A 16,725-nucleotide genomic window follows, 5' to 3' on the forward strand; every position below is an offset into this window, starting at 1 on the left:
ATTGTAACGGAAAGATTAAAAGCATGAACGAAAATCCAATGCGAAACAATATTCCGAACCCTAATTATTTGATATTCTAAAAACTGATAAAACTGAATATTACTGGATTCAAAACTGAATGTTTATTCTCAAAACTCAAGCTGCGTTATAAAGGAAAGGTACGCAGCTATTATTTCTAAACCTAATATATCATGGGCTTGCTAATTCTTGATCTTCTAATTCACGTCTGAGATAGCGTCTTGGTCGATCGACTGCTGGGACCGGTCGATCGATTGGTCTATGCTGAACAGTAGCTACTGGAACCCGTGGGTTGGTTGATCGACCATAGGACCCGGTCGATCGACTGCTTTAGTTGACTCTTGACTTCTAACTTCTCGTGGATTTGTCTTTCGGGCCTCGAAATGCGCACCAAGCTCGTTCCTTGAGTAAATACTTCACGTCAAATGCAGTGCAAGATACTTGGGGACAGATTTGGCTCAAAATCTACTCATTTCCGCATAAATCTGCAATATTACATAAAAATACGAAAGTTGACGAAATGGGGCAAATAGTAGCTTTAAACTACACAAATGAGCTCTGAAATGCGTGTAAAATAGGGTGTAAAACATCATATAAATGACACGCATCAAACTTCCCCAAACCAAACCCTTGCTTGTCCTCAAGCAAGAACTAGACTCGATCTAATGACCTATTGGAACGAGTTCAATCTCAGAGCGAATTGCAACATGTAAAGCCTAAACCATTTTAATGCAACAACTAACAATTAATTAGCAATGCGAATCATGCAAACGAATTATGAAGTCGTTAAAAACTGCTGAACCGTTGACTATAGAGACTTATTAAATTGGACTCTCACGGGTCGTTCAAATCACTCAAATAAGCACAAGGTGAATCTAAGTATAAGATAGAAAGAATTCATTTTGTTGGTGACACTAACCTAACTACGACCTATAAGAACATACCTGCAATATAATATGAAAGCAATCTCTACAACCGCACATATGCATTCCAACCGAACAAATGACCATGACACATGCCGAGGTATATATGGGATATGTGAGGTAATGGGCAGGAAAGGCAAAACAATTATGGGAATGTGGGGGTACAGGTGATCAAGCTAGTACCGTAACAAAACCATAAGACAATATCCACTTCTTGCTCAAACTTCAATTGACCGGTGCCATAGCAAGCACAAAACTCACAATCTTCGTAATAAATCAACTCCCCATAATATATAAATGAAACATGGTAGCAAAAATCGCCATCTAATAAAGACTTGAATCATGCGAAAATGATTTTTTCTCTTTCTCGGCTCGGGTCCCAGTCGATCGACCGATGATGCCAATCGCTCGACTGCCTATACAGTACAACACTCCTTGTTTTTTTCTTTTTCGAATCATTTTTCTCTTTTTTTTTTCTTTTCTATTTCTTTCTTTCCTTCCTTTCATCTCCCCAACAACATCTCAAAAATGAGCATATGCTACCAAAAACAAAGTAACAACCCCAGAAACTAAACTACTAGCTTGACAAAGGCAGGCTAAATGTAGGATGTAGTAAACGGGACAAAAAGGCTATTTTTGGCAGTGTGGAGCTTATGGGTAAAATGAGAAAAGGGAACCTCTACCACAGGTATTAAGCAGATTAAGTTCATATTTATGCACACAGGTATTAAGCAGATTAAGTTCATATTTAGCTATGAGGTTTCAGTAGCCAGAAGTGCTACCAATAAGTACCCGAAAAGACAAAAGAACCACGCATAAGTCCGAGAAAAAAATTTCGAAGCGGTATTATGTGCAAAGTTAAGAAAATGGAAGAAATCGAAGGAAACAAAATTATGTCGGAAAATAAAGAGAAAGAAAGACTCCCTCAATTCCGCAAAACGACCAAACACAGTAGGGGAAAGGTCGTTAATAGGTACAGCAGCAGGCAACGGTCGATCGACCATCGCACCCAGTCGATCGACCAGGTGAACAGGAACAGAGGCTCTTAGAAGTCGCACCTCAGTCGATCGACCATGGTAGGCGGTCGATCGACTGGAAATACTGCTGTAACTTTCTGATTTCGTCGAATTAGCTCAATAAATTGAACTGATGAGGTCTATAAACCTGCAAATGCACAATAATAAGCGCCCAAAATTGCGCAAAACACAAAGTAACCATCCTAAGTGTTTAAAATCCTTAGCAAACGAAATAAATTGTGAAGTATCGCGCACACAAAAGCAATAAATAAAAAGGTTCAAAAGCAATAAAAATCAAATGTTTTGAAGAAGTCTCAATCAACTAATAGTTGATTAAGAACGGGCACGGAATGGCCCACTTGACTGGCTTCTGGCTAAAAGAGGTAGCCTCAACGGTGCTCATGTTCTCAGCTGCACCCTTCTTAGCTTCAACATCCGTAGAGCTCAACAGATCAATAGCTTCATCATCTCCCCAATCAATGACCTCTTCTAGCTCATCAAAGTCCAGGTCGGACTCTCTTACTTTAACTGGCTCATCTTCAAGCTCCTCATCTGTGCCATAGCTAAGGCAACCTAGACCGCCTCTTGAAACGACTTGCTCCTTCACAGCTGGAGCAACAAGCATCTCTCCCTTCCCCAAACCAGCTCCTGTAATGTCTAAAACAGAAGAATCTTCCTCCACTTTTGTCCCAATCTGGGGTGGAGGTGTTACAACAGGAGTAGGAATAAAGACAGGCATATTAGGAAGTATAAAATAGGATTTCTTTCCAGAAACCGTATTGCAAGTGACATGCCACATGGGGTCTTTCTTCCTAGCTGTATGGGCAAAGACAATGGAATGCTTGCCTACCTTAAAGGTCAAAGTACCTGAACCAACATCAATAATCGCACCAAAGCAGCGGTGTGTGCGGAATGGTCTACCTAGTATGATAGGTATGTGTGCATCTTCGGGCATATCAAGCACCATGAAGTCAACATGAAAGAAAAACTTCCCTATTTGCACAGGGATGTCCTCTAAGACTCCTATTGGCTGGACCGAAGAGCGATCAGCCATCTGTACTGTCATATTTGTGACTGCAAACCTATTCAACTTCAGCTTCCTAGCAAGACTCAAGGGCATAACGCTATTACTGGCTCCTAGGTCACATAAGGCTTTCTCAATAGGAAAGGTGCCAATATTACATGGGACTGAAAGACTTCCCGGGTCTTCTAGCTTAAGGGGTGCAGTATGGGACAAATAAGAGCATGTGTCCTCAGTTAATGCGACAGTATGCACAGTTTCAAGTCACTTCTTTTTAGAAAGTAATTGCTTCATAAATTTCATATAAGCAGGCACTTGATTAACTAGTTCTAGGAAAGGTACTTGTACGTTTAGACTACGAACAACATTTTCAAATTTATTGAAAGATACCTGTTCCTTCGTCGGCATCAATTTCTCCGGATAGGGGGCTGCAAGAAGTAACTTAGCCCTCTCCTCTAGATCTCTCATGCCGACATCGGTGGATTTAGGCTGAAAATCCACCACCTTTTCCTTGTTGTAGCTCGACCCTTCTTCAGACCGTCTCAGAAATGAACCATTTATCGTCATCGGGTCGTACTTTTGAATCGGAACAGACCCATCAGCATTCGGGTATTGACTCAATATTTTCGAAGTTGTCGTACCCCGAAACAGGTGATCCTTCAAGTTATTTGGCATTGGAGGACGAAAAGAATCACCTTCAGCAGCAATCTCAGTCGATCGACCAGATTGGTCACGATCGATCGACCGGCACATGACAGACCGAGAAGCTCTTTTTGTCGCGTTTCAGTCGATCGACCGGGTATGTCAGTCGATCGACTGACATACCTGCTGTTCGTCTTTTTCTTGTTCTTATTCGTTCCAGCTTTTTTTTGACTCGGTTCTGCCTCATCTTTTTCAGCAATGTCCTAAGCCATAATGGGCCCATCAAGGGTAGACCCACTCCTCAAAGTAATGGCATTGAGGGTCTCTTTTTGCTCTGTTTGAGTCGGTAAGTGTCCGGGAGCTCGATTTGTGTTCTTGCTAGCCAATTGAGCAATTTGGCTCTCTAAAATCTTCATCCCGGCCACTCTAGCTTGAGACTCTTTCAGCAACAAGTTATTAAATTCAGTAAAATCAGAACTTTGGGTTTGTTGCTGCTGCTATGGGATATACGGAGGCTTTTGATATTGTTGTTGCTTGTGAGGAGGCACATAGCTTTGCTGCTGCTGCGGAGGTGGAGTTGGATTTAGGACGTTCTGGCTACTCCACCTCAAGTTGGGATGAACATTAGGCTCATAGTAGGTGTTTGTCTGCCTATAATGTTGAAAGGCATCACAAGACTCGAAGGGACTAGGACAATTTTCTGAAACATGTCCCTCAACTCCACACCTTTTGCAGACGAAAGGACCGTCTGACACGGCATTCACATGGTAGATACCCCCTTTTGAAGCTCCTCCCAATTCGTATTTATCAAATCTCGCGGTGAGAGCTTCAAGTGCAGCTACAGAAGGAGATTCAGCACTTCTCCTTTGATTCCCCCTAGAATTCCCATACTCAGCTTTATGGGTGGCTAAGTCATCAATGATCTTCCACCCTTTGGTCTCTCCAACATTCTCTGCAAATCGACCACTTGCTGCAGCATCCAAGATAGCTCTTTGATCATCATAGAGCCCATTATAGAACTGATTGCATAGGCTCCACCTCTCAAACCCATGGTGCGGTATGGTTCGCACCAATTTCTTGAAACGGACCCAGGCCTCATGAAAGTTCTCATCCGGCCCTTGTTTAAAGCTCGTGATCTGAGCTCTAATCGTATTGGTCTTCGAGGCAGAAAAGTATTTCTTGTAAAATTCCAAGGCCAATGAACTCCAGTCGGTGATCCCATTAGCAGCTCGATCCAGGTCTCTATACCATTCCCTTGCAGCATCACGAAGGGAGAATATAAACATGGTCTCCTTCACCTGGTCCGGGGTCACGCGAGTGGGTGCGGATATGGAACAGCAATAATCGATAAAGGTCTCCATGTGCTTGGCTGCATCTTCGATTGCGCTCCCCGAATTGGTTTCTCTCAACCAAATTAATATAGGCAGGCTTTGGGTCGAATTTTCGGTCTTTCCCTGGTAATGCGAATCCTTTGTAAAGATTCGCGGCTGTCGGCTCAGAGTGACTAGCGATGCTTGCTTCTTCAGCCATGACCGGAATTTCTGGAGAAGTGACGGTCTCAGCTGATGAATTAGAGACAGGAGATGAAGGTGGATCCTCCTCAAATAAGGTGTTCTCGTCGTAACTTGACAGAGTACTCAGCTCTTCCTCTGTCGGCAATACCCTAGATGATCGCCTCAACTCACGCAAGGTCTTCTCAATCTCAGGATTGATCGGTAGTAATTCACCACCCTGTGACCTGCGCATAAGAGGAAACTACAAGAAGAATATGAGAATAGTTTAAGGAACGAATGTCCCTTAAACTAAGAAACAGACTAAAATAAAACAACTAAAAATTAGAACAATTGCCTCCCCGACAACGGCGCCAAAATTTGATACCCGTCGTTGTGAGTACCAAAAATAAAATTTATATTTCCTATTAAAACTAACCTAGGCTAGTGGTAATAGGGTCGAACCACAAGGAGGCGAATGTAATTAATAATTGTCTAATTCTAGTCTAAGGTAACGAATGTGGGGGTTGAATTGATTTGGTCTATAGCTAAAAGCAATAAACTAAATAGACGGATAAAACAGATAAAAGAAGGGGTACTAGGATGGTCGGTTCACTATAGTTTCGGCGGCAGCATACTAAGTAGGTCTAAATCAAACACACGAGGCGGGAAAACAAGAGGTCCTCTCGGTCCACTCTTAACAAGTAGCATCTTTCGATTTCGCTACAAGTCCCTAATATCACTAATACTGACTTTCGTCCTGAAAAGTGACTAAAAACCTAAACTTTACCTATCTTTCGATCTCAGCATAGTTTAGTCATTTTAATTGATGGTCAATCAACCTTCCCTATCTTTCGATCTAATGGGTAGTCAAATCCTAAACATTCAACTAGTCGCGTGCACTCGATTCGTCAAATATAGAAATTAAAACAATTAAAACGAAGGTAACACCTCACGTGGTCAGTCGATCGACCAAGTATGGCAGTCGATCGACTGACACGCGATTTCAGGCCACTATTCTAATGCCGCCTAATCCTACAGATCCCCTACATCCTAGCACGAATAATTTAGCTACTCATGACTATAGTGGAAACAACAATAATATTAAGGATTAAAACTACTGAATTCATGCTTGAATTAACGGAATAAAAGATTAGCATAAAACGATAATTGTGGCTTCGGGAAACTAACTAGCAATTTCTATACTATCAACGCAATAAAGATGAACTGAAATAAGAATAGGGGAGTACCGATATTGCAGAGGAATTGTAACGGAAAGATTAAAAGCACGAACGAAAATCCAATGCGAAACAATATTCCGAACCCTAATTATTTGATATTCTAAAAAACGATAAAATCAATGTTCTTGGATTCAAAACTGAATGTTTATTCTCAAAACTCAAGCTGCGTTATAAAGGAAAGGTACGCAACTATTATTTCTAAACCTAATATATCATGGGCTTGCTAATTCTCGATCTTCTAATTCACGTCTGAGATAGCGTCTTGGTCGATCGACTGCTAGGACCGGTCGATCGACTGGTCTATGCTGAACAAGAGCTCTCGGAACCATGGGTTGGTCGATCGACCACAGGACCCGGTCGATCGACAGCTTTAGCTGACTCTTGACTTCTAACTTCTCGTGGATTTGTCTTTCGGGCCTCGAAATGCGCACCAAGCTCGTTCCTTGAGTAAATACTTCACGTCAAATGCAGTGCAAGATATTTGGGGACGGATTTGGCTCAAAATCTACTCATTTCCGCATAAATCTGCAATATTACATAAAAATACGAAAGTAGACGAAATGGGGCAAATAGTAGCTTTAAACTACAAAAATGAGTTCTGAAATGCGTGTAAAATAGGGTGTAAAACATCATATAAATGACAAGCATCAGAATACATGGGCACCGGAGCACCAATTTTGGTCGACAATTGGCATAGAGAGATGGAGAATATTCTGAATGTGGTTCATTGCCCCGAGGATTTTAGAGTGGAACAAGCTGCGTTCTACTTGAGAGATGCGGTAGGAGAATGGTGGGATAAGGTGAGAGAGAGTGCCTTAGACTTGTATGTGAGGCAAGGGAAATCAGTTATACCTTGGGATGAGTTCAAGAGAGCTATGCGTCAAGAGTTTGTGCCGGAGCATATCTGTAGTAAGTTGAGAGAGAAGTTTGATGATTTCAAAATGACTCCGGAGATGACTGTGGCTGAGTACTATCACAATTTCAATGAGAAGTCTAGATATGCTGAGGATATGGGGTTGAACTAGGAGAACTTAGTGTTGAGTTTTGAGAAGGGTTTTGATATATACGATCATGGAGAAGCTGCCTGTAGGAGTCGTTAGTGATGTTAAGGAAGTGTATGAGCGAGCCGGGAGAGCTGAGAGGTTGGTCGAAATGGCCAAGGAGAATAGGGAGAGATGTATTGAGAAGAGGAAGGCTGAGAGTGAGGGTGGTGGTCAATCTAGTTATTAGTGGGGCAACCACAAACAAGCGAGGGCTTACTCATCGGGATCGGGGTTCAGTGGTAGAGCTTCCTTTGGGCGTGGTCGAGGTGGTGTTAGTAGCAGTTTGGGTGTAACTTGCTTTAATTGTGATGGTGTATGCCACAAGAGACATGAGTGTAACAGTGCTATGGGAAGGGGTTTCCAGAGGCCATAACAGGGGAGTTTCTCTCAGGGTTCGTCTCAGATTTATGCTAGTAATAAGCCGGCTGGATCATGGAACAATCAGGGACGTCAGAGCAACAACAACGGTGGGGCTAACCGCAATAGCGGTAATTCATATCAGAAACCAGCAATAAACAACAACCAGGGGTCACGATTGGCTACTAAGCCGTCTACATATGCTATTACTGTTCAGGGAGGTGGACAGAAGACCAGTGGCAAGCTTTTTATGATGGACAAGAAGGCGGCTAAAGATGATGCTCACGTGATCACAGGTACTTTTCTTGTTAATGGTGTCTTTATCTTTGTTTTGTTTGATTCAGGGGCATCACAATCTTTTGTATCGTCGAGTCATGCTAAGCTTTTGAGTTTGGGGAAGTTTGAGTCTTTAAAAGAGGAGGTTTTTATACCGTCTGGTGAGTCTGTAACTTGTGGGAGGTTGTATAGGGGTGTATCTATGATAGTTTGGCAGGTTGACCTTCCAGTAGATTTGTTAGAGTTTCCCATGGATGGTTTTGAGATGATAGTTGGTATGGACTGGTTGTGTAAGTACAAGGCTAGGATAGACTGTTACCAAAAGACAGTCTCTTTGAGAGTTCCTAAGGAAGTTAGTGTGTCTTATCGTGGGTTTGTTGTCAAACCCAAAGTCAAAGTGATTGCAGCAGTGACATTGAAGTCTTATCTGAGGAAGGGGTGTCCTGTGATCCTATGCCATGTGAGAGACCATAGTATGGTGAGTTCGACAGTTTATTAGATACTAGTGGTGGGAGAGTTTCCAAATGTTTTCCCGGAGGAGATACCAGGTTTACCACCAAAGAGGGAGATAGATTTCAGTGTGGAGCTGAAACCAGGGACGAGACCAATCTCTAAGGCCCCGTACCGCGTGGGTCCTAAGGAGTTGGAGGAGCTGAAGAAATAGCTAGACGATTTGATTGATAAAGGGTATATTAGACCTAGTATATCACCGCGGAGAGCACCAATTCTGTTTGTGAAGAAGAAAGATGGGAGTTTGAGATTGTGCATCGACTATAGAGAGTTGAACAGGGTTACGGTGAAGAATAAGTATCCTTTGACAAGGATAGATGATTTGTTTGATCAGTTGAATGGGGCAGCAGTCTTTTCTATGATTTATTTGAGGTCGGGGTACCATCAAGTTAAGATTCGGGATGAGGACATACCGAAGATAGCTTTTACATCAAGGTATGGTCACTATGAGTACGTTGTGATGCCGTTTGGGTTATTTAATGCAACTGCAGTGTTTATGGATTTGATGAACCAGGTCTTCAGTCAATTTTTGGATCGGTTTGTGGTGGTCTTTATCGATGATATCTTAGTCTATGCCAAGACTAAAGAGGAGCATGAGGAGCACTTTAGGTTAGTGTTGCAGACTTTGCGTGACAATCAGCTATATGCAAAGTTATCTAAGTGTGAGTTCTGGCTCGAGGAAGTTGCCTTTCTGGGGCATGTGATTTCGAAAAAGGGTGTAGATGTGGATCCGGCAAAGATTGAGGCAGTCACTCGGTGGGAAGCACCGAAGAATGTGGCAGAGATCAGGAGTTTCTTGGGTTTGGCAGGGTACTATCATCGGTTTGTGAAAGATTTTTCTAAGATAGCCAGACCTATGACAACGTTGATGAGGAAAGAAAACAGGTTTCGTTGGGATGAAAGTTGTGAGACGGCGTTCCAAATATTAAAGGAGCGTTTGACCACAACTACAGTCATAGCATTACCTGAAGGGTGTTAGAACTTTGAGATATATTCAGTTGCTTCAAAGAATGATTTGGGATGTTTGTTGATGTAGAACGAGAAAGTAATTGCCTATGCTTCTAGGCAATTGAAGCCTTATGAGGAGAACTATCCGACACATGATCTGGAGTTGGGTGCAGTTGTGTTTGCTCTCAAGATTTGGAGGCACTATCTTTATGGAGCGACCTTTAAGGTGTTTTCTGATCACAAAAGTCTCAAGTACATCTTCACTCAAAAGGAGTTGAATGTGAGACAAAGGAGATGGATGGAGCTGATAGGGGATTATGACATGGATATTATATACCATGAAGGGAAAGCAAACATGGTTGCAGATGCACTAAGCCGGAAGAGTGTGCATTCTCTATGCACAACTATGTATGTGATGAGGTTGAGAGATGAGGTGGGGAAGATGGGGATACATATTTTACAGAAAGGGGATGCTAGAGGGGACTTGATAGTGGAACCAGATATTTATGATGACATTCGCGGGAAACAGGCCTTGGATCCTAAGATTGAGGAGTGGAGAGCTGGGGTAGAGAAAGGGACAGTGTCTCGGTTCTCTATTCATACAGATGGTAGTGTGAGATTTGATGGGAGATGGTGTGTTTCTAGTAATGAGGAGTTGGAAATGATAATCATGACAGAGGCTCATTGCACACCATATTCAGTACATCTAGGTGATGACAAGCTGTATAAGGATTTGAAGAAGACTTTCTGGTGGCCTGGGATGAAGAAGGAAACAGCTGAGTTGTGGCTCAATGTTTGACATGTCAGAGGGTCAAGGGAGAGCAGCGACGACCGCAAGTTAAGATTCAGTCTCTGGAGGTACCTGAGTGGAAATGGGAATCTATCTCTATGGACTTTATAGTGGGTTTACCGAGGAGTCAACAAGGTAACAACATGATATGGGTGATAGTTGACCGTTTGACTAAGTCAGCTTACTTTATTCCGATGAAAGATACTTGGACCAAGATACAGTTAGGCTTGGGATATAGATAGCATGTGGTTCGTTTACATGGGCTGCCTAAGGATATAGTGTCAGATAGAGATGCGAGATTCATATCACGGTTTTGGCAAGAGTTGCAGGATCTGATGGGAACTACTTTAAAGATGAGTACTGCTTTTCACCCTGCGATAGATGGGCAGACAGAGAGGACTATCAAGAACTTGGAGGATATGTTGAGGGCTTGTGTGATGGAGTTTGGTGGTAGCTGGGAAGATAGGTTGGATCTGATTGAGTTTCTTATAACAACAGCTATCATACGAGTATTGGGATGGCACCGTTTGAGGCTTTGTATGGGAGGAGGTGTAGGAGTCCGATTTGCTAGGATGACAGAGCTGAGGCCGTGGTTTTAGGACCACATATGTTACATGAGATGATAGAACGGGTTAAGCTGATCAGGCAAAATATGAAAGTGGTCCAGGATCGACAAAAGAGTTATGCTGACTTACATCGCCATGACATAGAGTTTCAGGTTGGGGACAAGTTTCTTTTGAAAGTGTCTCCTATGCGTGGGGTTATGAGGTTTGGTAAGAAAGGGATGCTCAGCCAGAAGTTTATTGGACCATATGAGATTTTGAATCTTGTTGGTGAGGTTTCTTACCGGTTAGCGTTGCCAGCGGCTTTGGGTAGGTGCATAATGTGTTTCATGTGTCTCAGTTATGGAAGTATGTGAGCGATCCTTCACATGTGTTACAGGTGGAGAACATAGAGTTGGATGAGTCCTTGTCTTATCTTGAGGTGCTAAAACAGATTCTTGATCGTAAGGTTTGAAAAAGTAGGAATGGGGACACAGTGTTGCTTAAGGTTCTATGGTCTAACCATGAGGTTGAGGAAGCTACTTGGGAGGCGGAAGAGGCTATAAGGGAACGATATCCGTCTCTTTTTGATAAGGTATGTGTGGTTACGGGGACGTAATCATGTTTCTTTTAAGGGGGGGGGGGGGGTAGGAGGTGATCACATAAGGTCTTGGTATGGTTTATTTTGGTTTTGGTACAATTGTTAGTTGTTTTGAGTCGGTTTGAGTTTTAGTTCGGAGTTTTGTTTTGAGTTTTTAGTTGCGTTGTTGTGTCGTGGTTGACTTAGTATGTTTTGTTTTTGTGTATGGGTTGAACTTCGGGGACGAAGTTCTTTTGAGGAGGGAAGACTGTAATAGTACGGTTTTCTATGTCTACGGGTACTCTATCGAGTGGGGCTTACTCTGTCGAGTAAGTATGTTTTTATACGAAACAGTAGTCTGCCTGATGGGTACTCGATCGAGTATGTGTGACACTCGATCGAGTAAGGGGCACTCGATCGAGTAAGTCACTTACTCGATCGAGTAAGTTGGTCTTACGGGTTGTTTTAGCCGGGTTTTGTTAATAACGCATGATTAGTATTTTAGGGTTCCGTTATCTTCCTTAATCACTTTTACTTTTCTAAAAACCTTTCAAAGAGAGAAAAGAGTTACGTTGCTTTATTCTTCGCGTTATTAGCAATCCCAAAGGCTAAGGTTGTCGGATCGTCATGTTCTTCACGCCGTTGAGTTCGTCGTGTCAAGGGTAAGATTCTTGTATAGTTTTTATATTGTTTTATTGATTATGTTTAAAACCCTAATTGGGAGTTTTGGGAGTGTTATGTTGATTAGATGCTAATTGTACTAATATGTGATTATATGAGGAGGTTTCGTAGAGGAGCATTACTAATTAGCTGCTTGTGACGGTCTCGTGGTTGCTTATTCCACATAGGGTTTCCCTACTCGCTTATTGATTACATAGTGTTGTTGTTGGTTGTTTATTGTTGTTGATTCATATCGTATTGGAATTGGTAATTGGTAATTGTTGTTGTATAATATGGTTGGTTGTGATTGTTTGTCTGTGGTTCTCGAGGTGCGTCCTCGGCTAAGTGGAGTCACTTTCAGGAGTGGCTTCACGCCCTTGATTCGCCCTCTGTGGAACCCACCATGGAGGGGATGTGCACATTAAAGAACATGGGTTATCGCTCGGATGAGATGAGCGGGGCTTAGGTGGGAACGGCTGCGGTCCACCACTAGCGGTATGGAATACTTGTTGCGATGGATATTCTGGCAAGACTACACACTTTAGTGTGTAGTCAGGTGTGTGGAGTTTTGATGGAGATTGGGTGACTTGTGCTTTGTTTTTGTTGTATTATTTTTGTGTAATCAGTAATTGACTCCGTTTAAATGTTTTGAAAACTGTGGTGATCCATTCGGGGGTGGTGAGCAGTTATTTAGCAGGTATGATATGGACGCGCATGGGATAGCTGGGTTGAGTCTCCACGAGATGTTTAGAAGTCTTCCGCTGTGTTTTCAACATTTATTTACTTAGTTGATTTGGCATTTTTGGAACAGTTGTATCTTCTTTAACAGTTTTTGTTTTGGACATGTATCGCTTTAAATTCATTTAATAAAGTACGTTTCTTTATTGTCAATTTGATATACATTCCCTCGGGTAACCGAGATGGTTGCATTCACATGCATTGGGTGGTCCTGGTAAGGCACTTGGTGTATGGGGGTTTTACAGTATGTATTGGGAAGCCCTTTAATCGGACACCCAATCCCGCCCGCGTCAGCGGCCTCTATTGATCGTTCGTGGTTGTTTAAGTCCAAAAGTTCATAAAACCGTTTAAATGCATGAATGCGGATCCAAAAGTTTAACCTAACATGTGAAAGTTTGCTAAGTCGGTTTGTTTATCGAAATATCAAGTAATTGATGTCGAGTTGGATTTAAGGCTTAATTTGCATGCAAAACGAAATATAAACATCCATTTACCAAACTCAGGTTATGATGCTTAACACGATCCAATTGTTTGGAAAAGAAGTGTCTTTAAATGATAAAGTGTAAAATGTAAACTTGTCAATCTGATCCGTCATGTATTCGGGTTAACCGTAATTGGGATCGTCCTAGACAAGTACCAGAACAAGACAGAACAGTGCTAGGTAGCCTACTAGGGCGCGAGCCCATTGGCGAGGCAACAAGGCCTGTCCAGGTTTGAAATAAAGGAAACAGGAGGTTCCTTGGGGCGCGAGCCACAGGGGCAGTCCAAGGGACCTCTCCTGGTTGTTTAAAAAAAGATTGTTTAAAATCGCTTTTGTGATTTAAATGATTTGCATGACTCGGAATAATTACTATTATCTTAGTAAGATTCGTTGTCGGATTTGCAAGTTTGAAAAGCATAGTTTACAAATAAAAATGTAAAATGTGTGTGCTTAACCATTTTATTACCGTACTCGAATTAAATCAACATAGCGCCTCTGTAATGTGTACATCCTCGTACTCCTCTTTTGTCTATAACCATCCCTAATAAGAAATTGAAATATCCAAAGGTTCCGAGTAAGGAGTGAGGCTACGTATTGGGAAGCCGTTTAATTGGACACCCAATCCCGCCCGCGTTAGCGGTCTCTACTGATCGATCGTGGTTGTTTGAGTGCAAAAGTTGATAAAATAGTTTAAATGCATGAATGCGCATCCAAAAGTTTAACCTAACATGTGAAAGTTTGCTAAGTCGGTTTATTTATCCAAATATCAAGTAATTGATGTCGAGTTGGATTTAAGGGTTAATTTGCATGCAAATCGGAAATTAAACATCCATTTACCAAATTCGGGTTATGATGCTTAACACGATCCAATTTTTTGGAAAAGAAGTGTGTTTAAATGATAAAGTGTAAAATGTAAACTTGTCAATCTGATCAGTCGTGTATTCGGGTTAACCGTAATCGGGATCATCCTAGACAAGTACCAAAATAAGACAGAACAGTGCCAGGTAGCCCATTAGAGCGCGAGCCCATTGGCGAGGCAACAAGGGTCGTCCAGGTTTGAAATACAGGAAACAGGAGGTTCCTTGGGGCGCGAGCCACAGGGGCAGTCCTAGGGACCTCTCCTGGTTGTTTAAAACCGCTTTTGTGATTAAATGATTTGCATGACTCGGAATAATTACTATTATCTTAGTAATATTTATTGTCGGATTTGCAAGTTTGAAAAGCATAGTTTACAAATAAAAATGTAAAATGTGTGTGTGCTTAACCGTCTTATCACCGTACTCGAATTAAATCGACATGGTATTTATTTTAACCAAGGGTGACATATGATATGGTCAAGATAAGGATAAAAACAAAATGAAATAAAAGTGAAAGACATATCCAGCCATGACATCGAGTCTCCACCGAAGTTAGTACCTACCTTGTGGTCTAGGTCATGTTGCCCAATTGTCAAAGACATATCCAACCGCGTTAGTAGAGTCAAAACCTGTCAAGTTTTTAACCAACATTTCCTCTATATTACGGGTCAAAGGTCAAGTTTGTGTACATGTCTTGTCCAACGGCGTCACATCATCAACGCACATCCAAACTGAGTCAGAATTCTTCTATTTAGGCATCACTATCCTGGGCGTATGAGAGTCATTCTAGTGATAGGATGCTAAAGGGGGACGAGTCCTTATCTTTAGTACCTATGTCAAGCACCGATTTTTGCTCTGATTGACTGAGGTATAAAGTGGATTTCAAACGTTTTCCAAGCATCCCATAATTGCTTGGTGGCGACTCCGAACATCTTTAACATAGTTTCGAGACCCTTGCCGAGACGTAACCGACCGATCTAAAATGATCCGGTCGAAAGCATTTAATACGCCACCGAGCGTGGCTTTCCTACCGCTGCATGTCCACAGATTTGCTTGGCGTGCAGGTGGCCTGTGTCCACAGACTAGTAGGTGGTCCGTGTCCGCAGACCGGCGCGTGGTCTATGTCCACAGTTTGGCGACTCCGCTGGGGAAAACTAGGACACTTGTGTGTTTGTGATCCTTAGAGGTAAAACTCGAACGAGGTCATGGTTAAATTGCATTAATTGGTATTACGGTCATAAGTCGGGTTCCTTGTCCGTGCCCACAACCTACCCTTTATCAACCAATTGGTTCGTCTCGTCGGCGTGAGTTTACACATCCTCGCGTTTCGACTACCGATTGCGTCAAGCATACCATCGGCGTTACACATTATTGTTTCGTCAAAGAGCTTTCACTTCCTACGTGAACGAGGCTAGGGCACCCTCCTTACACATTTGGTTTGGATTGGCATTCCTCTAGAAAATCGGTGATTGATCGCTTGGTGTGTAACCACCCTTTTAAGCCAAAACCCGTGTCAGCATTATGCATAATATAATGAACTGCGAGTGCTTATGAGCTATGTGATCATTAGTCCTTCCATGTCATTTCCAAACTTTCAAAACACCTTTGCGCCGTTATAATGGTTATTTCAAACGTCGGTCTTTCGCCGACCGTTGCAAACCTTTTCATGCCGTCGTAATGGCGATTTTCAAACCCGATTTTTACAACCGTTTCAAAGCACGTTTTTATGCCGTCGTAATGACGATTTTCAAACCCGATTTTTACAACCGTTTCAAAGCACCTTTTTATACCGTTATAATGGCCATTTCAAAACTCGATTTTTATAACCATTTCAAATACACCTTTTCAAGCCGTTCTAATGACGCTTTCAATTCAAACCTTTGGTTTTCACAAACCATTTCAAAATACCCTTTTACGCCGTCGTAATGGCCGTTTTAAACCGCAGTCTCTCACCGACCGTTGGATTCTCAAAGCGCCCTTTTATGTCGTCGTAATGACGAATTCTACCCTCGAATTTTTAAAATTCGAAATGAATTATCAAACAAAAACTTTTTTCAAACCGTCGTAATGACGATTTCAACCCGTGCGACTTTCCAAATTTCAAATCTCGTTTTCGAAACAAAGTTTGGGCTTTTTTTTTAAGCTGTCATAATGACGATTTCCATTCTAAAATTTCCAACCATATTTCCAAAATGAAATTTGGCTTTTCTAAGCCGCCATAATTACGATTTCAATTCTCACAATTTTTGATTTGCATACCGTCTTTCAAAGGTTAAAACGGTTTTCTAACCCGTCGTAATGACGAATTCAATCCTCACAATTTCCAATTTCAAATCTTGAAAATTAATTTGGCCGTTTTCAAATCTCAAATTAAAAATCAAGTCTTTGGGAACAAATTTACCCATTTTCAAATTTCAATTACAATTTCAAAATCTTTTGAAAAAAAATTTAACCGTTTCAAAATTTCAACCCATTTTCAAATCGCTAGAAAACAAACAAAACCGTTTTAAAATTCTCCAATTTCAAATCATTTGAAAACAAATTTAACCGTTTTCAAATTTTCAACACAATTTCAAATTCTTTAAAAACAAA

This window comes from Silene latifolia, chromosome Y (assembly GCF_048544455.1).
Source record: "Silene latifolia isolate original U9 population chromosome Y, ASM4854445v1, whole genome shotgun sequence".
Taxonomy (NCBI): domain Eukaryota; kingdom Viridiplantae; phylum Streptophyta; class Magnoliopsida; order Caryophyllales; family Caryophyllaceae; genus Silene; species Silene latifolia.